This window comes from Pseudophryne corroboree, chromosome 2 (genome assembly GCF_028390025.1).
Source record: "Pseudophryne corroboree isolate aPseCor3 chromosome 2, aPseCor3.hap2, whole genome shotgun sequence".
Lineage (NCBI taxonomy): Eukaryota > Metazoa > Chordata > Amphibia > Anura > Myobatrachidae > Pseudophryne > Pseudophryne corroboree.
Window position 1 is genome coordinate 775390291 of NC_086445.1, and position 25446 is coordinate 775415736.

The window sequence follows — 25446 nt, forward strand, 5'->3', positions numbered from 1 at the left end:
TTGAGCAAGTTATACCTGCATCTGAGCTGCTCTGAGCACAGGTTTTATACCCTGGCCCTGTTGAGCATGAACACCCTATGCTGCCTATTTATGCACACTCACTGTCACATACCAGATCCCGGGGCAACGTTACCATCTCCTGCAGTTGTATCCTTTGGTCCTGGAGGTCACCCACAGTGTGTTCCACAGCAACTCCGATGCCATACCATGCACCAGACCTACCTTCCTCGCAGATGGATGACTTGAGTATCTTTAGATATGACTGCTTTGTATGGTTGATTTCTCTATAATGATAACTATTTTCACTGTTTTAACCTGTTGTTACGGGGTTTTTTTGTCATTATTATTGTGTTTCTTCTCATTTGACATAATTAATGCTTTTATTTGCAGTTCAGTTGCACTGATGGCTATCTTTGGGCCTTTATCTCCCTTTTATGGTTTTTTTATTGGGATCTGCAAATTTTTTAATCTCCCCCTACCCTCCGCTTTTTTGTCTTTGCCCTTTTCCTCTTGCCTGGATCTGGCTTGTTTTCCTTATTTCTAATTCTAGCACTTACTGTTTTCACTTTTTCCCATGTGAGTGGGCATTTTGTTAGTCTCATTGCTTGCTCTCCCCAAACACAGAGTAAACCAAGTTTGGTGATCTGGTTATCTCCATTATCTTGATCATGTTATTTGCATTCTTTAGTTGCAGACCTCTACCTTTTAGCCCTGGTGTCCTGGGTGCAACTAGTGTGGTCACACCCCATCCTTCTGGTATACAGAGTCCCTTTTCCAGCCCACCTCCTCTTTCTCTTACCCTATCCCGTCCAGCCAGCATTAAGTGTTCTTTTCTGACCATCATGTCCTATAAAATGGGTCTCTAATAATGCTAAGGGCCTTAAAACTCCCCAGTAAAAGTACTTGTTAAATGTTACAATAACTAAATTTAATGTTAACTTTTTTTTTGTTTAATAGGCCCATTTTAAAAATTGATAGCCACCCCTCCCTGTACCACCACAGAATCCAAATGGTAGAGTATGTCTCAAAAGAATGAAGTGGCTATAATGACTCACAATACAGTACCTTTTGAACTTTTAGATTCCAATTTTGATATTGAGGAAAGATATCTCATTCTGGAGAGTAAGATTGATCACCAAATCGTCACATTAGCAAATGTGTACTGTATGCCACTAATACTCAACAACCCACTTTTTTTAAATCTATTTTTTATGGCATTAAGTAAGTTGCAGAAAGGTCTATCCTGTCAAGTACTAAATACCTCATGACACACAATGCCAGTTCTGGTCTGTTTGATTCTTGCCACTGGTCTGTGCCACTCACAGAGATTATACTTTCTTTTACCACCCATCTGTCCTACTCTTGGATAGATATGTTCCTACTGTAAGTTGTTGTCAATTCTGGCTCCATACCTAGATGGACATCCTCCCTAATGGCTGATTACTCTCTTATTTGAGCATATTTCTATTGATTTGTTAGACACTTATAGGGGTCATCTGTTACACAGATTTAACTAGGCCGTTCTCAAAAACCCCACTTTGCACCTGAATTCTAAAATGACTGATAATTTTGACCTTATTCACAATATGTTTGTGAGTCCCCCAAGTCTGTGATCCAAATTACCATCATTAAATATGATTATTTTTGTGACAAAATATTATGTTGATGGCTTTGCTTTCTGTGCAATTACAGCGGTTTGGGCAATCTCATCAGTCTTCCCATAAGCAAATTCTGTTGGTCAAGCATGATACTGAGTCAGTTTTGACAGAACAAACCAAATTAATGTATTAATGGCTTAACCAATGGTTGTATGAAAAGAATAACAAAGCAGCCACAATATTGACTAATATACTTAAAGCTAGTTGGTCATCCTACGCTATTGTAGTGATAATGACTCCTCTTTTATAAAGTCCAGTCTTCTTCCTTGTCTTCTGCCCACGGCCAGAAATTTATTTCAATGAATGTCACCTTTCAAAACTAGACCATTTTTCAATCCTTAACATTGACATTGCAGAAGAGGAAGTCATCAAGGCTCTCAAATCCTAGATACCATCTCAGGCCCCTGGCCTCAATGTTTTTTCTGTGCACTATGGGGGTTATTCCGAGTTGTTCGCTCGTTGACGATTTTCGCTATACTGCGATTAGTCGCTTACTGCGCATGCGCAAGGTTCGCAGAGCGCATTCGCTTAGTTATTTTACACAATAGTTAGGTATTTTACTCACGGCATAACAAAGCTTTTTCATCGCTGTGCTGATCGTAGTGTGATTGACAGGAAGTGGGTGTTTCTGGGCGGAAACTGGCCGTTTTATGGGAGTGTGCAGAAAAACGCAGGCGTTCGAGTTGCAAAACGCATGAGTGGCTGGAGAAACGGGGGAGTGGTTGGGCAAACGCTGGGTGTGTTTGTGACGTCAAACCAGGAACGAAAAGGACTGAGCTGGTCGCAATGGCTGAGTAAGTCTGGAGTTACTCATAAACTGCTAAGAAATTTCTATTTGCAATTCTGCTAATCTTTCGTTCGCACTTCTGCTAAGCTAAAATACACTCCCAGAGGGCGGCAGCTTAGCGTGTGCAATGCTGCTAAAAGCAGCTAGCGTGCGAACAACTCGGAATCACCCCCCATATTGGTTCCTCATGTCACACAGTTTTTTACTACTAATTTACAGTGAGCATTTTCATGTTTAAAGCACAAAGTCCAATATTTTTGTTATTCCCAGGTCCCATAAGGACCCTACCATCTGTGGCAGTTCTAGGCCATTTCTCTGCTGAACATAGACTTGAAACTGTTTGCTAATGTGCTATCTAATTGGCTCTACCAATATATTAACTATTTTATTTACCCTGATCAGGTAGGCTTTGTTCCCACAAGACAGGCATTGGACAACACAAGGTGTACTGTGCATTTGATATCTCACATTAATCACACAAAACTGCCATTGGTAATTTTGGCACAATATATCTAGGAGTCCTTTAATAGACTATATTGGGCCTTTATGTTTAGTACAATACTTATTTATGGTGCCTGTGGAGAGTTTTTGAGTGCCATACAGGCTTTGTATCATGTTCGACTTGAGAAATGGTACTAAACAGAGGTGTTCCTTTTCTTTACTGTTATACACCTTCTGTATTGAACCTTTGGCTGCCATGATTCACCTGAATTTTGTGCTCTTCCAATATAAGATATCCCTTTTTTGCAGATGATGTACTTTGGCTTCCCTTCATGCTTCACTTCCTAACTTATTTGCCCATTTGGACTCTTATGGCTTCTGTTATGGGTATAAGAATAAACACACTAAACCAGATGCTTTAGCCTTTCATCTCTCAGCCCCAGAATCTAAATTGTTATGCCTTTGACTTTTTTGGAGGCCATTGTCAATTTGCAATATTGGAGTACAGATTTCTTAAATTTCTGCCCATTTTTTCCATGAAAACGAATGCCCTTTGTTCAGGATTTATCATCCTAGAAATCCCTATATACATGCGGAGCCCCGTGAATTGATGTGGCTGGGCTGCTTTGGGGTGCTACATTATAACACTTAATTTAGCAATATTTGAAAACTTTCAATTATTTTTTTACTAATAACACACCTATTATCATTTTAATTAAAACCTCTCATCTATGTAACACTTTATTAACACATAGCTTTTGCATCTTTCTTATTAACACCTTATCCTCTCAGTGTGCCACCCAAGGGTGGCTGGCCTTTGTCGGCTTTGTTGGGTATCATGCCCCAGACTTAAACTTATTGGGATAAATTTACTAAGATGGGCGTTCTATTTAAGATGGGATGTTGCCCATAGCAGCCAATCAGATTCCAGATAGTATCTTCTCGAAGGTGCTAGATAAATGAGAAGTAGAATCTGATTTGTTGCTTTGGCAACATCCCATCTTAAATAGAACTCCCATCTTAGTAAATTTTCCCCATAGTTAGGGACCCACCAGAGATGTGGTCACCTGGACGTTGGTTGGTGGAACGGTATTTTTTGACTAAAAAGTATGAAAGAACCTCTATTTTGCTCAATGTCAGATTGCAGAGTTTATTATAATTATTTTGATTAACAGTGCTTGGGACTGTGGAGTGTGCATCTGCATTATATTTTCTCTTTCTTTGTGAAACTACAAGTCTCAGCACGATACCACCTCTCATTATATGTGTGATTAGGTTGTGTAATCCAAGGTCCCCTTCATCCATATAAGTCTACCTTTCCCAAGCTAGCCCTAACATTAAATAACAGTCATTTTTAATAAATAGTCCTCCATCTCCACTGCCATTCGTCCTCAATCCCTACTGCCATTCTTAGTTTAAATCAATAACATTTACATTTAGTAAATAGGTCTAGTTTCCCCTAACAGTCCTGTCATTCAAATAAAACCATTTATATTTAATAAGTAGTCAAGTAGTCATGGGGCTGGTTGTGTATTGTCCCGCAACCAGCCCCAACATAAAATTGTTAGCACTCATCTTTAGTAGAGATTCCACAATAGTCACCACCAAACCCACATTATATTCAAAATATCAATGACAACATTATACGACTAGCCACTAAGCAAATTACAATAATACTCTCACACATACACATAACCTTAATAGTCCCTCAGTCAGGCAGAATACACATTAATACGACCCTTTACACACACATACACATATGAATGGGACTGTCTAGCACCAGAAAGGGAAGTGGCATATAGTGATAAACAGGAGTGTTGATCAGAGAGAGAAAGGAGTTGATAAGATACTGTAGGATAAGGTATAGCAGGAGGAGAAGTGGATATAATTCTGCCTTGGATTAACGCTTAGGTGGCCTAATTGCAGCATCAGGACAGTAAATATGTTTTCTGGTCACAGATCCAGGGCCAGTGCCAACAAACCTAGGCCTGCCAGGCCAGGGTTCTAGCTCCATTATCCATGCAATCCACGATTGAAAAAATAAATTAGCCATACTGTTATTGCCCCATATACCTTATAATCTGACACTGGTAATTTTGCAATTTGTGCTAAACATTTTATGTCAATTTAAGAGACCAAATGGGTTATAAAGTTTGGGAGAATAAAACTGTTTAAAGATGTGATGAACTAATATGGAGGGAGTGAGTTGGAAAAAGTGTCAGTTTAGTTTTAGACTTCAGTTTACCATGTAAGGCACATTTTTTACAGTGATTTCAGTACCTCATTCTGCCTGTGTGCCGGAAGTGCTCAACCCCTTTCTACTATGTATTACGTGATGCAATGTATATCTCTCATGAAAGACAAGATACACACAGATGTCCTAAAATGTCTCAGCATCTGTGGAGTGAACAGCTTAATGTGCTAAATAAATTGATAATTTAATAGTTCTGATGTCTGAGAGCTCACAAACTCTAAATGTATATTGAAATATACAACAGGCTTATTGCAGTATAATATTTGTTAGAAATAGATTCCAAAAATAATCTATAGCTGCCATGGATAATGTCCATTTGTCTCCGCAGTTAAGAATGAATGTTTACCTTGGTTGCACTTTTGGGAATGTACTGTTCCAGGTGGAACTGGATTCTTTGGATGCACAAAGATAAAGAAAGCAGGCAAAACAGCTTTTAAAAATGGATGCTTATTTATTCAACAGAAAGCTGTAGCTGTATCACGCAGTAGTATGTCGGAATACCTCCTCAACCTGCACCTGCGTGTACGGGTCCAGTCTGGCAGTTTGCTGTGACACATCAAACTTGATGTTCTTATGGTTAACACCTGATCTGATGTAGGTCCCTAACTTATATTTCTCAGCTATGTAGACTAAACCTGGATACCACTTATGTACATATAAGGCATAAACATAATTTCAGTCATCCTGTTGGCTAAGCAATAGTTACAAATATTATCAGCAGCTTCAACTACTATCTTAAAAGAAGAAAAGACATGTATATTTTTGGTATTAACCTTTTCAGAAGTCTTAAACCACAGAGTGCAATAGCAGAACAAACGCCTTACAATATGTTGACGTGTCCGATACTTTCCAGTGACCTATAACTATACAGACAGCAAGGGACTTTCAAACTATGTTTCAGAAATAGTTTGTGGAATTTCCAAGTTTTTAAATGGCTTCAGACAGACATCACAATAAAAGTATAATAAGAAAATAGAATATTAAACACCATTTTGTGCCGTACCATCACATATACAATAGTTTGTTTTATATTTTGGGCAATATTTTACCCATAAGTCATTCTGAGTGGTCCGATAAAATAGAAGATACATGTAAAAATAAATTAGATGCATCTTTAGGGGCATATTTATTCAACTTAAATTGCAGAATTTTCCCTCCAAAACAGTAATTGTTTTGGGTGTACCTCAAAAAACATGATTGGCTTAATTCAAATTTGCTTTATTACCAGATCTTGGCAATGGATGCTAATACCATCTGAAGCAGACATTAGCCCAAAGTAGGAGGAGAAGAAATAGTTAAACCAGCGTTAACATACACTTTTAATATACTGTATGACGGACAGTATATGGTTAAGAAAATGCACATTTAGTAAAAAGCACAATAAGAATAAATTAAAATTACAAGGTATAAATAGAAACCACTAATTGGTAAACAAGTGTGTTGGCATATTAGATAAAATCAGACTGACTCCTGTATTAATCAATATTTAAATTAGATCTTTCTCCTTTGTGTTCATAAAGGATACAATTTTAGCAGCAGGGTTTTACCAGTAGGTTAATCTGTATGTTCAAACAGTCCCTTTAGCAACAGAATTTGCAGATGATGGGATGAAGGAGTATCCACCAGGTATCCAGAATGCTGCAGATTGTTCCAATGAGAATGGCAAAGTCCAAACAAGTCAAATGTAAAAACAGGAGTCCAGATACACAAGCTCAATGTGTTTCCCTAGATAATAACCACCCAGCTTCTTCAGGAGCCTAAGAGCTACTCTGCCCCACTGATGCATGCACTGCCTGATGGCTGGCCAGATTGGAACCTGGAAGCATAGTAATTGTGTAAACTATCACTCTGCTCCCAGATCTTTGCTTTGGTGGGCTCTTTTCAGAGCCTGTGTCCTGGTAAATTCAATAGATTCTCATCACAACCATATTTTATATAGGGATTGTGATAAGTATTCCCCTAAAGATCATAGTGCTACTCAATTGTGTTATGGTTTTGAGTTGTATGATTTAAAAAATGTATGAATATATTCGTACTGGTTTTCCCATGCATATTGTTACATTAAAAGCAAATTACTGCATATTAATAAGCCTTTTTGAAAATAGGATGTAAAAAGTTCTCCAATATATTTTTTGTGCCTTATCCACAGTATACAATGTCAGCTGTATACTAATAACATCACAGAAGTCTTTTAGAACTTTGCTTTACTTTATAAGTGACCACTTATTTTATGAAACTCTATAACACAAAGTGAGCCCCCCAAAAAGTGTGTCCCAGGGACCCCTCACTCTTTAAAATTTGGGTCCTACCGGTCCTTTTCTGGGTCCCATCAGAATGAAGGTTCTTATTAATCTTAATCTTATTTGGACACTACAAAAGTGTTGCAAGGTGGGGGGATGGGGTGACAATGCTGCTGGGCTGTGTAGCATGCAGGACACCCTGCACCAGAGCTGTAACTAGACATTTTGGTGCCCTTTGGCAGAAAGTGAATTGGTGCTCCACATCCCTGATTATAAAATATAGTGAGTGCGCGCCGCAAAAATTTAGGGGTGTGGCTTCATGGGGAAGGGGCGCGACCACATAATAGTGCCAATTCACATTACACCACACAGTAGTGCCGCTTATACACATTGCACCAGGTAGAACCTCCTATACACACTGCGCCAGACAGAGCACATTATACATATTGCAGCAGATAGAGCACGTTATACATATTGCACCAGATAGAGCACATTATACATATTGCACCTGGTAGAGCACATTATACACTTAGCGCCAGGCAGAGCATATTTTTCTTATTGCGCTAGGTAGATGACAATATACACATAGCACCAGGTAGAGGACTTATACACATTGCGCCAAGTAGAGCACGTTATACACATTGCTCCAGGTAGAGCACGTTATTCATACTGCACCAGGTAGAGCACTTTGCACCAGGTAGAGCACATTATACACTTTGCGCCAGGTAGAGCATGTTATACACATTGCTCCAGGTAGAGCACGTTATTCATACTGCACCAGGTAGAGCACTTGCACCAGGTAGAGCACATTATACACATTGCGCCAAGTAGAGCACATTATACACATTGCACCAGGCAGAGCACGTTATACACATTGCGCCAGGCAGAGCACGTTATACACATTGCGCCAGGCAGAGCACTTTGCACCAGGTAGAGCACGTTATACACTTTGCGCCAGGTAGAGCAGGTTATACACTTTGCGTCAGGCAGAGCACATTATATACACTGCACCAGGTAGAGGAGCAGTGAGATAACAGGAGGGAAGGGGGAAACTCTCGGCTGGCAGGGTCAGTAATGGTGGGGGACACTGGGCTGGCAGACACTGTGAAGAGAGCATTGCTGCTGTTCATTTTCTGCCTGGCCCCACACACTGGCTCCAGCACAGAACACTCACACCCCTTCTCAGGTGTCCCTGCATTCCCCAGCTCAATTACCTCTGCACTGCCAGCTCTGTGCAGGGATCTGTTCCCCGGTGGCGGGTCCTGCTTGCTTCATCACTCTGCCGGGTGATGTCACCCGGTGGCGGCTCTGGCACCTCCCGTATCATCTGTCTTCTCTTGTCACGCCCCAAACCCCCTCCCTTCCCGTGGACTAGTGCAGCCAGAGAGAGGGTGACACTCAAGTGCAGATCAAGTCCCGGAGCACCACGCTGCTGCTTCCCATGGCATGATGATGACAGCTCCCTCAGTCCTCTCAGTGTGTTACTCTCTCTGACTCCCGACACCGCCATCTTCCTGCCCAGCAGCAGCAGCCACCTGACGCACTTCTGACTAAAAACATCAGTGAAAGTCAGCTAGTGACCAATCAAGCGCAGAAAGCAATTCCAACAGAGCACGTCCCAGGGGATCCACCCATTTTTAAAAAGTGAGTCCCCAGTCCTCATTTTGGGGTAAAATATGATTGATCACTGATAACACTATAATAATGCTGCTCTGCATGATATTTTTGCAAAAGAAAACAGCATATCTAATTCTTGCTTTTTTCAGGTTTCAATTACTACAGGCATGGAATTAATCTATTTATTTGTTTTATTGTTAAATACTTGTTAGATAGATATTATTTTATCGTTAGATACTTTTTTAAGTGAAGAAGTAGGCCGGGAGAGACTAAGCAAAATTAAGATGAATAAATCACTTGGCCCAGATGGACTTCACCCAAGGGTGCTTATGGAGCTTAGGTCACAACTAGCAAGACCCCTATACTTGATTTTCAATAGTTAAATTAGATCAGGCACGGTACCGAAGGATTGGCGTATAGCTGAGGTAGTGCCATTATTTAAAAAGGGATCTAAAATTCATCCAGATAACTACAGACCAGTCAGTTTGACATCTATAATGGGGAAAATATTGGAAGGAATTTTAAGGGATGGCATACATGAGTATCTGCAGATCATTAAGATTATTAGCAAGAACCAGCATGGGTTTGTGAGGGACAGATCATGTCAAACTAACTTAGTTAGCTTCTATGAGGAAGTGTGCGACAATCTTGACCAGGTAAAGCGGTGGATGTGGTCTATTATATTTTGCAAAAGCCTTCGATACAGTGCCTCACAGGAGACTGATCATCAAATTAAAGGATCTTGGCTTAGAAGAAACTATTTGCACATGGATAAGTAACTGGCTGGATAACGGGGTACAGCGAGTAGTGGTCAATGGGCTGTCCTCCAGCTAGTCACCAGTAGTCAGCGGTGTACCTCAAGGGTCCATACTCGGGCCAATACTGTTCAACATATTTATCAATGACCTAGAAATAGGCCTTGAAAGCACAGTGTCAATCTTTGCAGATGATTCTAAACTGTGTAGGGTAATTAATTCGGAAATAGATGTGGAGGCTCTACAGAATGACTTATCTTAATTTGAAATCTGGGTGTTAAAATGGAGAATGAGGTTCAATATAGAAAAATGCAAAGTTATGCATTTCGGGACTAAAAACAAACTTGCACCCTACATATTAAATGGGGAAAATCTAGGGGTAACAGTATTGGAAAAAGATTTGGGGGTGCTCATAGATAATAGGCTTAATAACCGTATACAAAGTCAAAATGCAGCAAAAAAAGGCAAGTAAGGTGCTATCGCGCATAAAACTGGGAATTGAGACAAGGGTTGAGAGTGTAATCCTGCCGCTGTACAAATCATTGGTACATCCGCAACTGGAATATTGTGTTCAATTTTGGGCACCACATTACAAAAAAGATATCTGTGAACTCGAAAGGGTACAAAGGCGGGCTACTAAATTGATTAAAGGGTTAGAGGGATTGGATTACGAGCAAAGGCTTACTAGGTTGAATATGTATACACTGGAAAAGAGGCGTCTAAGAGGAGACATTATTAATATCTTCAAATATGTAAAAGGACATTACAAATTCCGTACGCAACATAGGAAGGGGTTCCTCACTGTTTGGGCAATAAGTATTTGGAATTCCCTGCCAGAGAAGGTGGTAATGGCGGACTCTGTAAATGCATTTAAAAACGGATTGGATACATTTAAAAACGGATTGGATAAATTTCTGACTGAAAAAGATATCCAAGGTTATAGCATTTAAAATATTGAAATTGATAATCTGGGAGGAACATGAGTTATAGTTGATAACTAGACGTAAAACTTTACTTCAGCAGGAACATTAAAATGAACTCGGCTTAATACAGAATACAGGTTGAACTAGATGGGCATTTGCCTCTTTTCAACCTCATTAACTATGTTACTATGTAAACCTCATTAATGACGCTGCAAAGAATCCCTGACATTACAATAATAATAAAATCCAAAATACTTTTTTTTAGTGATACAGGTTGTATCTTACGGCTGGATGTAATGGATGCTGAGATTTCCTGAGGGACAGGATGCTGGATGAACTGGATGTTTTTTTTTAAAGGATCAAACACTTACAAAACAAAATCATGCTTTGTAAGTGATTGCCCCTTTAAAAAAAAGTCAAAGATCATCCGGTATCCTGCATCTACTTCAATCTCGGACTCCATTACATCTTGCCGGAAGCCCTTTAATGAAAATGGTGGTTTACTTCAGAAAAAAACTACAGAAGTATCAATTAGAGAGAAAAATCATGGGAAGATGCTTAACTTAGTGGAATTGATTCATTAAGGTATGGTTTAATAACTTGCAAAGGATGAAATACCGTTTATATTTGCAATTGTTGATTTTGAAGCCCCTTACAGGTTGATGAACACCGAGATACCACTGCCCATAGAAAATAGACATCAGTGCGGTGACTTTTTTTCATGCTTAACACTTCAGATGTTTCTTTCTTTTCATAAGAGAAGTTAATACTGTGTAACAAACAATTGGAGTTGAATGTAAGAAAAGGCTTAGAATAAGGCTTCTTTCTGATGCTTGTAATGTCTTTTTGTATTACAATCTATTCAGTGGATACTGTAGATTTCTAGGGATGTAACTATAAAAGAGTAGTGATTATAATAAAAATATCCTTTGGATATTTGTAAAGCTTAATAATTTTTTCTAATGTCATATATATATATATATATATTTATTTATATATACACATACTACAGTATATGTTATATGTGTGTGTTGTGTGTGTGTGTGTGTGTGTATATATATATATATATATATATATATATACACACACACACACACACACACACACACACACACACACACAGTAGGCACCAAAAATAATGCCTAAATAACTTTTGGCACTCTGGAGTTACTGTTAAAATTCACTATGGTCATCTACACTAGAGGGGAAAGGTATACCCTGTTGTAAAGTTGACACAAATATATTCAGTATAAAGGCTGTTTTACTAGAAATCTAAAAATTGATGGTATGTACATACGTGAGAGGATCAGATGGCAAACAGTGAGTGTCAACTAAAATAGCATTTGTGCCATTAACCAAAGCTTTCAACCAATCTCTATTGACAGCTATATTTCCAAGTGATTGGATAATGGTGAGAGAAGTTTCATTACACAAAAAAAATAGTATGAAAGATGAGGATACCTTTAGTACCATGAGTCTCAGATAAAGGAATCACTTAAAAAGAAATAAAATATTGTTGACCATCATCGTCGTCGTCGTCAACGTCGTCGTCATCATCATCATCTATTTGTACAGCACTATAGATTCCACTGCACTGTACAGTCAAAAGTAAAAGAATGTAGTCAGTTATGTAATAATACAGCTAAGAGTAATATCTGTATAAGAAAATAAGGTAACAAATGAGTACAATATGTTAAAAACAAGAATACACATATGATTTTATAATACCCAGAATAATGGCATGCTTACGAACAGAAGGCACAACTCTACTATTGAGCAATAATACTTAACAGTGTTATAACTGGGGCATACAAAGTGGGCCAAAGGACAAAAATAAAATAGGGTAGAAAGGACCCTTCTCATGAGAGCTTACATTCTCAATGAAGATCTACTGTACCATTGCTGGTAGATTACTATGCTGTTCTGCCACTGAATCACATAAATAACAATGTTTAAAGCAGTATAGACTTGCCCTTGGGAGATCAAGGTCAAACAAATGTAGAGGTTTTTTTTTTTTCTTGAGTTTGTAACTAGAGGTTACACAAATCAAGTGGTTGTATAGAGGGCTTTTATCTGTATACTATTATCTTATTTCTCAAAACACAAGAAGGATATAACTGTATTCAAATTTAAACTATTAAATATGTTTTATTGAGTTCATGGGGTGGTAATAGATTGTTAAATTAAACACATTTACACCATAACTATTAATTATATTCACATTGTTTGATGTCTGTATGATATTGGCATTAATTCCTTTAATTTGTTCTGAGAAATATTTACTTTTTTATTTGGATTATAATAATAATTATTATTATTATTATTATTATTATTATTATTATTATTTCTTAATATATAATCTGCATATAATGCAATTTGTGTTAATCAATAGTGTTAAATTGTAAAGCACCATATTTTATACATATATATATATATATATATATATACACACACATTTTCCTAATATATATTTTGCACCATATGCATGCCACTGACTTAAGAACTACATTATTATTTGGTTATATAATTTATTTAGGCACAGTAGTTCATTATGGACAAGGGCTTAGTTTTTCATTGTATACTTAATACTGCAGCAAGAGGTGAATTACTTAAATTAGGTAATGCATAATATAAATAGCTTTCATGATACAGACAGCCTTTTCCCTGATGAAATGTACCACATTCAAAATGCTTAGGGATAAATTCATGTGCAGTGATCTTGTGTTTATCTTACAGTTGGGTGGAAATACTGTAACATGCAACGGCTTCTATATTGTGAGATTTACCAAGCTCCGGAATGCGTATAGGCTACAGATCTTACATTTTACTGGGAGGGGGATCAGTATAGCAGTGATAAAATATTATAATTTTTGTGTCTGAAATCTAATAATATGCTCTTAAATGTTGCATGAGCACTTAATCTCTGGATGCTTTTCACTATTTGATCTCTCTTGGGTTTTTTTCAACTAATTAAAAGAGTTCTGTACATTCCATTCAATTCAGATTTGTCACAAATCGGCACAGGAGAACCCAGTTAAACACAGTCAATTAAACACAGTCACTTTCTTGAAGTATATCACTCACCTGTCTTTGCAGGTGTATTCCATTAACACTCTTCATTGAAGCTAGTGCTGTCAACTTGTTTCAGATCAGGAGACCACAAGCCATCCAGCCCAGAAACAACCTTGCTGCACATGACCGTTGCGGCCAACCAGCATCCAGGGCACATTATTTAATATCTCCAGGTACATCATCCATTGGCAGTGAAACTTCTGATGATCCTGTATGTCTTTCCTTACTGCTGCACTCAGAGTTTATCTCCATGGTATCACCTCCTTTGCTACAGTGTATAACCCATTAAGCATGTCATGCTGTTCCTGTGTAAAGTGGGACAAGTATTTCTCCAGCAACAGTACATCTTGCTGCTCTTGTTAAAGTGCTACAAGTATTTATTCCATATCAGCACAATCTGCTATCCCTGTTTACAACTACAAGTACTCCTTCAGCTTCAGCACAGTCTGCTATGTAAGAATCTTGTTTGTGTATTTTAGTTCCGCTTTTAACACTATTGTTCCTAGTTCCCTAGAATCCGAATTGTTTCACTTGTAATTGGATTTAAAACTTTTTTTTATCAGATAGTCCTCATGTAATTAGTAAACTGGAGGGTCCAGTTTTGTGCTGAGTACAGGTTTTCAGAATGGGTGCAATCTCTGTCAGAATGAGGGAGATACTGGCCATTCCCTTCCCCTAAATGGCAGCCACATAGCTCCATTTTCATAAACAGAGGCCATCACCGCCCCCTCCCTGCCCCCAAACTGCATCAGACTGTCAATCACTGACAGTCTGATGCCGAACTGCTTCCATCATCGCAGGACCCATTCACAAATGTGCAGAACGGGTCCTGCATGTGCACATAGTACCATGGTTGGTTCTTTGCAGCAAGAGAAGCAATTTCATTAAGAAAACAAAAACTGAATTGTTACTTATCACTATACATCACATCGCTGTGATGTATAGCTATAATAAGTAGCAATTCATGTATACTCACCCTTCCGATGAAGAGCTGCTGAATACAGGGGTCCAGCAGTGACAGCTTCTCCAGGCAGTCTCCTCTCCGATGCACAGAGTCATCCGGAGGTTCTCTCCGCGCATGCGCCGCCTGTTAACCTCCTGACAGGCAGCAGTGGTTGCTGGGAGGTTGGGGTGCGGAGCCAGCACTGGGTGCGGACAGAGAGCAGGGAAGCATTGAGCTTCCCTGCCGTCTCTGCACTGCAATTCAGGTTACAGTACACCATCCTGAAATGGCGAACCTGAACTCCATGGAGAAGCGGAAAGCTGGGCTTTCAGCTCCTTCATGAATCGCACTCACCATACAAAAGTATGGAAATGCGATTCAGGCACAGAGCGGGGATGCCGCTGGGGAAGTCAGGGACTTTTCCACAGTAACCCACTCTGAATTGCACTAGGCAGAGAAAAGCTCTGTTTAACACAAAACAGGTCTTTTTTCTACTACATTAATAGACCCTTTACAGCACGATCTACATGTTGAACATCATTACATCCCCTTAATGATTTCCCACAAAATATTAGTACAGCTCTCCCCCCCCCCACACACACATATACACATAACTTTAAGTCACCCACAAATAACATCAATATACCAAAATAAAACATTAATGCATGACTCTATAATAGTACTACACCCTCACCCCACATAATATTACTGCAATACCCACCTTCCCAGATTATATTAATAAACCCCAGATAACACTAAAAATCACCATAAGATACTTACCTCTGCTTGAAGGAGGTCCTATATCCTGTCAGTCATCATGGTCCCCCCATAGAACTGCAGATGACTATAAGCAGTGAGCACTGCAAGCTCAATACAGTCAGGACCGGTGGTGCAAAAAGGGGCAGAGCCTCAGAGAGAGGAGGCGGAGCCTCAGGAGGGGAAGGAGAACATTGGTGTCTGGTCCCCGGGGGATGGAGCAGCCACTGTGCAGAGAAGGAAAGGGGGCAGATGCAGGGCACTGCTGCTGCTGTCTGCACCAAACATGTCAGACTGTGACATGTCTGCAGACTTAGCCAGAGAGTAGTTGGGAGGTGTGGGAGCGGCAGCCGCTGGTTATGCTAACCACGGCCGCTGTCAGTGATAAGTAAAATAAGTATGTCTCTTTGTGAGACATCCTTATGATGCCAACAGCCTCAGAGCTGCCACGCTCAGGTGCCGGCGCCCATAGACAGCTGCCTAAAGCTACCTAATGGTAGCGTCAGCTCTGACTGTGTTCAATTCTTCCCTGGTTTAGGTATCCATTCCTGTTCAACTTATTCTTCTTCCAGTAGTACCTTAACAGCATCTTGGTTCTTCCACTATGCCATTGACTGCTACTTACAGGAGTTCACTTATTTACCTTTGGACACTTCAACATCACCAAAAGATCATATTCGTCAGGTGAATTTGGTTGCTGGGTTTAAGTGACTGTTGCGGTGTTCCATATATTGCTGAACCAAATAAATAACCTTTCTACGATACAGAGCTTCCTCAGACTTCCAGCCATAGTAATACCTTAGCCACTGTTATGAATGCAAAACAAAAATAATCACAAATCCTGGTTGTACTGTTGTACTGTACAGTATATTAAAAAAAAAAAAGATTTTTAGAACAAGATGACACTCTGAAATTGGAGGGATTAAGATTGAAGTTTATTTTTTTTTAGAAAGTATATTTCTATAGAATAGACTCCTAGAAGTTGCAGCAGAAGTGTTAGAATGTTAAGGAGATAACATCGCAAATTAATACACTGCTCAAAAAAAAATAAAGGGAACACTTGAACAACACAATGTAACTCCAAGTCAATCACACTTCTATGAAATCAAACTGTCCACTTACGAAGCAACACTGATTGACAATCAATTTCACATGCTGTTGTGCAAATGGAATAGACAACAGGTGGAAATTATAGGCAATTAGCAAGACACCCCCAATAAAGGAGTTGTTCTGCAGGTGGTGACCACAGACCACTTCTCAGCTCCTATGCTTTCTGGCTGATGTTTTGGTCACTTTTGAAAGCTGGCGGTGCTTTCACTCTAGTGGTAGCATGAGATGGAGTCTACAACCCACACAAGTGGCTCAGGTAGTGCAGCTCACCCAGGATGGCACATCAATGCGAGCTGTGGCAAGAAGGTGTGCTGTGACTGTCAGCTTAGTGTCCAGAGCATGGAGACGCTACCAGGAGACAGGCCAGTACATCAGGAGATGTGGAGGAGGCCGTAGGAGGGCAACAACCCAGCAGCAGGACCGCTACCTCCGCCTTTGTGCAAGGAGGAACAGGAGGAGCACTGCCATAGCCCTGCAAAATGACCTCCAGCAAGCCACAAATGTGCATGTGTCAACTCAAATGATCAGAAACAGACTCCATGAGGGTGGTATGAGGGCCTGACGTCCACAGGCGGGGGTTGTGCTACGTTTGGCATTTGCCAGAGAACACCAAAATTGGCAAATTTGCCACTGGTGCCCTGTGCTCTTCACAGATGAAAGCAGGTTCTCACTGAGCACATCTGACAGATGTGCCAGAGTCTGGAGACGCCAAGGAGAACGTTCTGCTGCCTGCAACATCCTCCAGCATGACCGGTTTGGCAGTGGGTCAGTAATGGTGTGGGGTGGTATTTCTTTGGGGGGCCGCACAGCCCTCCATGTGCTCGCCAGAGGTAGCCTGACTGCCATTAGGTACCGAGATGAGATCCTTAGACCCCTTGTGAGACCATATGCTTGGCGGTTAGCCCTGGGTTCCTCCTAATGCAAGACAATGCTAGACCTCATGTGGCTGGAGTGTGTCAGCAGTTCCTGCAAGATGAAGGCATTGATGCTATGGACTGGCCCGCCCGTTCCCCAGACCTGAATCCAATTGAGCACATCTGGGACATCATGTCTCACTCCATCCACCAACGCCACGTTGCACCACAGACTGTCCAGGAGTTGGCGGATGCTTCAGTCCAGGTCTGGGAGGAGATTCCTCAGTAGACCATCTGCCACCTCATCAGGAGCATGCCCAGGTGTTGTAGGGAGGTCATACAGGCATGTGGAGGCCACACACACTACTGAGCCTCATTTTGACTTGTTTTAAGGACATTACATCAAAGATGGATCAGCCTGTAGTGTGTTTTTCCACTTTAATTTTGAGTGTGACTCCAAATCCAGACCTCCATGGGTCAATACATTTGATTTGCATTGATAATTTTTGTGTGATTTTGTTGTCAGCACATTCAACTATGTAAAGAACAAGGTATTTAATAAGAATATTTCATTCATTCAGATCTAGGATGTGCTATTTTAGTGTTCCCTTTATTTGTTTGAGCAGTGTATTTAATTATTTTATATTATGACTAAATAATATACTGGGCTAACAGAACTTAGGGGGTGATTCTGAGTTGTTCGCTCACTATCTGCTTTTAGCAGCATTGCACACGCTAAGGTGCCGCCCTCTGGGAGTGTATCTTAGCTTAGCAGAATTGCGAACGAAAGATTAGCAGGATTGCAAACATAAATTCATAGCAGTTTCTGAGTAGCTCGAGACTTACTCACAAATAGCGATCAGTTCAGTCAGTTTCGTTCCTGGTTTGACGTCACACATACGCCCAGCGTCCGGCCAGCCACTCCCCCGTTTCTACAGACACTCCCACGTTTTTCCCAGGCACGCCTGCGTTTTTCCGCACACTCCCAGAAAACGGGCAGTTTCCGCCAAGAAACACCCACTTCCTGTCAATCACACTACGATCACTTCAACGAGGAAAAATCTTCGTTCGGGCGTGAGTAAATCTACTAAGTTATGTGTTAAAATACTAACCGCATGTGCACTGCGTACCATGCACATTTTTGCCTTAATCGCTCCATTGCGAAAATCGGCAACGAGCGAACAACTCAGAATGACCCCTTTAGTGTGAAAAAAAGACATGGATGTGTCCTGGAAAGTATGAGAGAGTAGGCAAGCATACACTTTCAATATTAATGATCATAAAGATGGAACTCATTAAACCCCTTTCTGAATGACTAGTGGAGCAGGGTCCCAGGGCATCATATGTGGCAGCTACATGGGCTAAGAGAGTATAAAGCCTTTGATGAGACCTATCAGCTGTTGATATCTGTATCAGCTAGTACAATACCCCAAATACCTTTGTTTTTATTCTTTTGGTACCATGTTTAAAATGTTTGCGTTTATTTATTCTTTTCAGAACTTAATAGCTTACATAATTTTCTTGAATGTAATTTTTGCCATGATACATAGTGTTGGGTTAAAGAGCTCATGGTATTGAGTTTCTACAATCCATGCATAGGGGCATATTTATTTACAGTATTCTGCAGGAGGTTTTTAGAAAAAAAAAACATTTGTAGTAAGTCACACAAAATTAGGTATCTCAATATATGCTACAGTCCCTCATTTTTAAATTAGATACTTATGGGGGTTACTAAACTTCAATTTCAAATAGACACCTGCTGCATTTGTATTTTGGTAGACAGAATTGCATAGTCACTGTTGTGCAACTCTGCAATTCTGTCCTTCCCTGAATCAGGCCCTGAGAGTTTTGTTAAGACTTTATAGACTAGCTGCCCATATAGATAGGAGCCAAGCAGTGAGGTAGTGCCCTACACAAAGGCTAGGCTGTATATTATTTTTGTATTTGATTTTGCTGACAGGAAAGCATTATTTCATTTATTCACCAGAAAATCTGTGTGTGGACCCTGACTAAGCATTTCACTAATACACCTTTCTAACAAGCTAATTAGTGAGGTTATGAGTTCGAAACTGGGGTGGGTTAGAAATATGAGATAAGAAGTGGTGTATGTTTAATTGTAATTTTTCTTATTTATTTATTTGTCTAATTTATTTGTCAATTCAGAATTTGGTATATGAGTAATTAAGAATATCTCTCCTTGATAGACACATATATATATATTTCCTATATCAAACGTATGCATTTTTTAATAGAATTGATAATAACGATCAGTGCTCCAGGTGTAGTAATTAGAGCAAAGTGCACATAGCAGAAAATTAGAAATAGAATGCACCTGTGATTCAATCTGGATCAATGGGAGGAACATTAATCAGGGTGGTCAGGTATATAAAGCCTTGGAAATTGAAAGTACATTACTCTTTGAGGAAGCACCTGTGTGCGAAACGCGTTAGAGAATTGCCTTTCACCCTGCTAAGTGATCAGCGACATTGTTTGTGATCAACCCTGCCGGATTGGGAGCTAAGGACAACCAACGAGACCTCCTACACACCTGCCGCTCTAGCTGAACCGCAATCAGAGGAGACGCGGCTAGCAAGGTGGAGAGTCTACTCTGAAAATCGTCCACATACAAGCGGCCCCAATCACGTTGAGGGTTAGAAACCATCCAGCACCGCTACCACCACGGAGGACGGACGGGGAGAGGGAAAGCAAACCAGCATCGCTGTGCACGGCGAGGATCTCCCCATCACGTCTGCATCCACGGATACAGTGGTAAGCGGCTCAATTTAGAAACTGTCAGTCTATGGACTTTGCAAATATATGAATGAGAACTGTGGTCATATGCAAAAGACTGAGTTCTAATACAACGAGGATAAGCATTATTCAATGTTGTGGAAACTGTGTCTTTAAACAAAGAACTGAGTTTTCATCTTTGGAAAATCACAGTTTAAACGTTGTGGATACATAAATTATGTTGCATTTAATCCAGGAGTGGAACTATTAATTGTCTCTGATAGATTTGAGCACTGGATGTTTAAAACAGAGAAACATCATCATTTTATTATTATATAAAAAAAAAAAAAATTTTTTTTAGAATGAGCCCCTAATGAGTATGCATACTTTAAAAATTTTTTATTATATTGTTGTATGAGATATAACGTTTGTACTAAAATAAACACCAGAGAAGTGAAAAATACGTGTTTTTATTCATATACGCACCTGGAGAAATAGCGCAATCAGTCACTTTTCTTTTTTCTTAACAAGCTAATTACCCTATATCACCACAATTGGTGAAGTGATTTGCAATATATTTATACACAAAAGTGGAATACAGCAGCTTTAATGTAAATATGGGCGCTTACTGGACCAGCATAGTGGACTCAAAAAGTTAATGCCAATCAAAGTGGTGAATGGAAAAAAAACTGTTTTGAAATTTATAAAAGAAAAATTGTCTGCATAGGTGCAAAAACGTGATGCCAAGCTTGCTAAAAGTTCATCTGTATGGAAATTGCCAGATATATACTATGTCCTTGAAGAGAAATGTGTGAAATCACAAATATTGATGAATTTCTGAAAGCAAAAACAAGTGTTTGTGAATTTGTTGCAGTAGAGAAAGGCTTAATGGGAAACTTTTATCTTGTATTTATCTTACTCATTAAGACACTGTGTCTAATCAAGTGTTGTGTGGACATTTATTTTGCAAAAATGCCATTAAAGAGAAAGTGTCATGTTATATGCTGATTATTGTAGGGCCACATGAAGAAGAAGGTTTGTTGAATTGAAAATACTTTTGAAAACAAAGTGTGACACAATTGACAGCAAAAGCAGTTCTTGTTTGCTTCACTCCTTCACCATGAGTTAACATGGAGGACATTGTGAAGGCCTTGCTGCAGGCTACAAAAGGACTTTTAAAGTAACAAAGCAAAGTAAAACTAAGAGTGGCTAAGAAGAATATGACCATATGATACAAAAGTTCGACAAGGTCAAAAGGTCGACATGTGAAAGATAGACCAGAGATTTTAAACCTTTTACAACTCGTGGCACACTGAACAAGATTTAAATATTGCTAAGGCACATTCAAATATAATGGTGATGTATGATGCAGTTGCGTGTCCTAGGATGTCATGTCGCAGCTTCTCCATAGGTAACGCCTGAGCCACATCTGAGAAAGCCAGAAGAGTCCAACACTGCTCGGACCTAAAATTAGAACTGGCTCTGCAACCACTAAACCCACCAGTATTGATGTTCCAGGGCCTCAGTAGTGGCAAAAGACCGACGGGCCTGGCTGGGCTTTTATCGTGGCACACCTGGAGACTGCTCAGGGCACACTAGTGTGCCATGGCACAGTGGTTGAAAAACACTGAGGTAGACAGTACGAAAGGTTCGAAAGGTCGACATGACATATGGTTAGCACATGTTGACTTTTTTTTCAACTGTTGCTTAATTTACTATCCATGTCACTAGGATTGTACTGGCAAACAAGGGAACTGTAAAACCCCCATTGGTCTCCACTACCTGGTGCCCCACCTCCTCCTCTATAAATTAGGGTTCCAACTGTGCATTTGTACTATAGATTACACATATGTTACCTTATACTGCCCAGAACTATAATGTATTTTCTAAAGTGCATTTGCTGTTACATTATTATGCTGTACTAGTAGTGAACCTGGAGTGTGAGGCTTGCAGCACATATTGATCAAGAGGCTTAGACCATGCACTCTGTAATGGTTAGCCAAGCCTCTGTGGCAGCTGCCCACACCCCCTCTAGAGACTGTCCACACCCCTAAAAATATGCCCCTATCACTACATTCCCCCAGTGGGCCCTTCATGCCCCAATCTGACATGGCATGTCACCATCTTTTACCTTTAGTAACCTTGTGGCAAATGAAGCAAGCACGCAAAGGTACATGTTTCTACTAATTTTGGTCATATATGGTTAAACAAACTGTTCAAAATTACACCCAAAAATCCCCCAAAATTTGTTGTGACCTTTTTTGTGTCAGCCTTGTTCATGTCGACCTTTTGACCCTGTCAAACTTTTGTACCTGTTAACCTTTTGACCCTGTGTGAACTTTTGTACCTGTCAACCTTTTGTCTGTTAACCATATGGTGTCCATTGACGGTCAACCTTCTGACTGTCGATCTGTTGATCCACACCAGCTACTGTACATAAAGATAAATACCTGTATAAGTCTCTCCTTGAAGCAATTATCTAATTATTATACAAAGTACAGTATATGGATTTTACCTACGGTGGCCAATCCCGGGCCATTTTTTCAATCCTGGGAATCGGGATTGAAAAATGAGCAATCCCGGAATACCCGGAAATAGCTTCTTTTCAGTGTCCCACCCTCCCTTCCCTGCCCAACCCACATAACTGATCCCAATCAGTAAAGGGTGAAGGGTGGACCACTTGCTGGAGGTACAGGGCAGCAGTGAGGTCTGGCGGACGGCTAGTTCAGGGTGCCGGTTTGGTTCGACGGGCGGCCAATGCAGGTCGGCAGTGATGTCCAGCAGACGGATGGCTGCGCAGTATGACCTCTGACTTCACGTCACGCTGCACAGCCTGTACCTCTCAGATGAGGGGGAGCTGAGCAGGGAGAGATGGCCAGCATCTGAGCCTCCTGAGGAGGATCAACCCTGCCCGGCATAGAAAAATACTGAGGTTGTAACCAATCCCGAAATCCCAGAGATTGGAAGCGCCAATCCCGGGATTTTGAATTCTGGCCAGTTTTAGGCCGGGATCCTGCTGATCCCGATCCCAGGATTGGCCACCCTAATTTTACCAGTCCATGCAAAGTTCAAGCAGAGCTCAGACAGTTTAACCAGATTGAAAGTAATCTTTTCCTGCAGCCTGTGCAGTAAGCATCAAAGTACAGTGTGTCCCTGAGCTAGATCCCATATTTGCAGACTGTGTTAGTAGATACTGCTGTTGAGGATGGATAGATGCAGCTTACTTAGCTGTGATTATACCAGCAATGATAAAAATATGGTAGATGTCTGTGTCACCTCAGTGGTATGCAGGAGTAGAAGTGTCTTGAGTCTGTGATGGAACCTAAATGTACTGTAGTAGAGAATAACGTGTCTTGCTGATGGCTGCAGAATCATCACAGGCAAGTGAATGATATTTAAAGAAGATCCCTCATTAACTAGAACAATTGCATTTTCGGTGATGGGTGGTTCTTGATTTTCTAGTTAATCAGTATTCCTTAATTACAAAGTGACCAAGCCGAAAGCACATTCACTGGACAAACTACCTGACTCTCTCGGATTTGCAAAGCGCAACAGTGAAGTGAATGGCCAAATATTCTCTGTAAACCGAAGCAGAATCTGTGTGTGCTATTTAAATAACTGGTAATAAATGGTCTTATTTTATTTTTTACAACTAGTCAGGGGTGTAACTAGAACTTTGTGGGCCCCATAGCAAAATTTTAAAAGGGCCCCCCTTCTACAGACAGGTGAGGTACAGGATGACACATACACATAGGTAGAGGTGGGGGTACAGAGTGACACACACACAGGTAAAGTGGGGATACAAGGTGTCACAAACTCGCAAGGTTAGGGGGTGTACAGTGTGTCATACATGGAGGAGGTAGGGGGTACAGGGCATCACACAGGGGTAGGGGGTGTACATTGTGTCATACTCATGGGGGTACGGAGGTTCAGGGGTCACACACCAGAGTGGGGAGGGGTAGGAAGTACAGGGGTTTATACACCAGAGGGCATTAGGTGGGTACAGGGGGTCACACACTGAAAGTGAGGGAGAGTATGGGGTACAGGGGTCACACACCAGAGGAGTGAGTAGTAGGAGTTACAGGGCATCACACACTGGAGGGCAGTAGGTGGGTACAGTGGGGCACACAACAGGGGGGAAGAGTCACATCCCAGGGGTGAGGGGGTTTGGGAAGTATGGGGCTCCCGCCACACTCATTGCTCTGTGTTCCACCTCAGGGTGAGCTGCAGGGTGTCAGAGAAGAGGGCCCACAGAACCAGGTACTGGCCCCCCTCCCTCATGACATCAGAACTGTCTTACTAGAAAAGTGTAAAATCTGCACAGGATATAATGTATGTAAAATCTGTATATTATTATACAATATTTATTAAACCAACATCACGCTTACTGTTTTTCTCAAAAATAAATAAATTCAGCAATAGGTTGGTGGAGCTCCCGGAGAATAGTTCTGTAAACTATAAAAAGGTATGGTCTTTTGTGAGAGCAAAAGACAAAAGCAGCTATATATCTTTTCCAGGGCACACTTATGAAAAAAAAAATATATATTTTCTTACGAATGAAATTATGAAAACATGAGAATGTGAGTATATTAATACTTAACTTTTATTGAGACATACTTAAAAGAAGAGGTAGAAGGCAATTGTAGGTAAATAATCATTCAATGCAAAAATGCTTACATTTTCTGGCGAAAAAAGTTAGGTGGCCGAAAATATGTTTATTCTCTTGATGGTCAGAATTTTTTTTTTTATAGGACTTTTTTGTTTGGGAACAAACACTAATCCTTTTCATAACATCATATACTCTCTTATTGAACTATATAGTGCTTCTTACATTTCACTGAGTTATATGTATCCAGGTCAGGGGATTAATTCCGGTCAGACTGCTATGTTTATATATTTTACTTATAGCATTGCCTGACCTTCAAACCCCCCTCCCCCCCCCCCCATTTTTTCCACAGTACAATAATCAGTACAGAATTAAAAATACATAGGGGGGCTGAATGCTTTACCCACCATTTTTTCTTTATGTCAGATTCTATATAAACCAGTCATATATACAAATTATAAATAGATTGGATTTTATTATTTGATCCTTTTGCATTGAATTGAAGAACACTGCAATTTTCTCACCCCTTTTTTATTACATCTGGGAAATATTGTGCACAATCCCCAGGGAATATTACCTTCCCTCTACTATCTGATCTTTTCTTCTTTCTAAAATTTTCAGGGTACTCTCTCATCCCTCGACTATTAGTGGCATCTTGCAATACTCATGCTAACAGGGTGCTACCCCTTTAGGGACAGCA

The 25446-nt window shown here is 40.3% G+C and overlaps 1 protein-coding gene across 1 annotated transcript in view; it reads left to right on the top strand.

Annotated features, from left to right (window-relative positions):
* PUDP (pseudouridine 5'-phosphatase) overlaps window positions 1-25446 on the top strand; it is a 497963-nt gene that overhangs the window by 452636 nt on the left and 19881 nt on the right. The gene's annotated exons all lie outside the window — the stretch shown is intronic.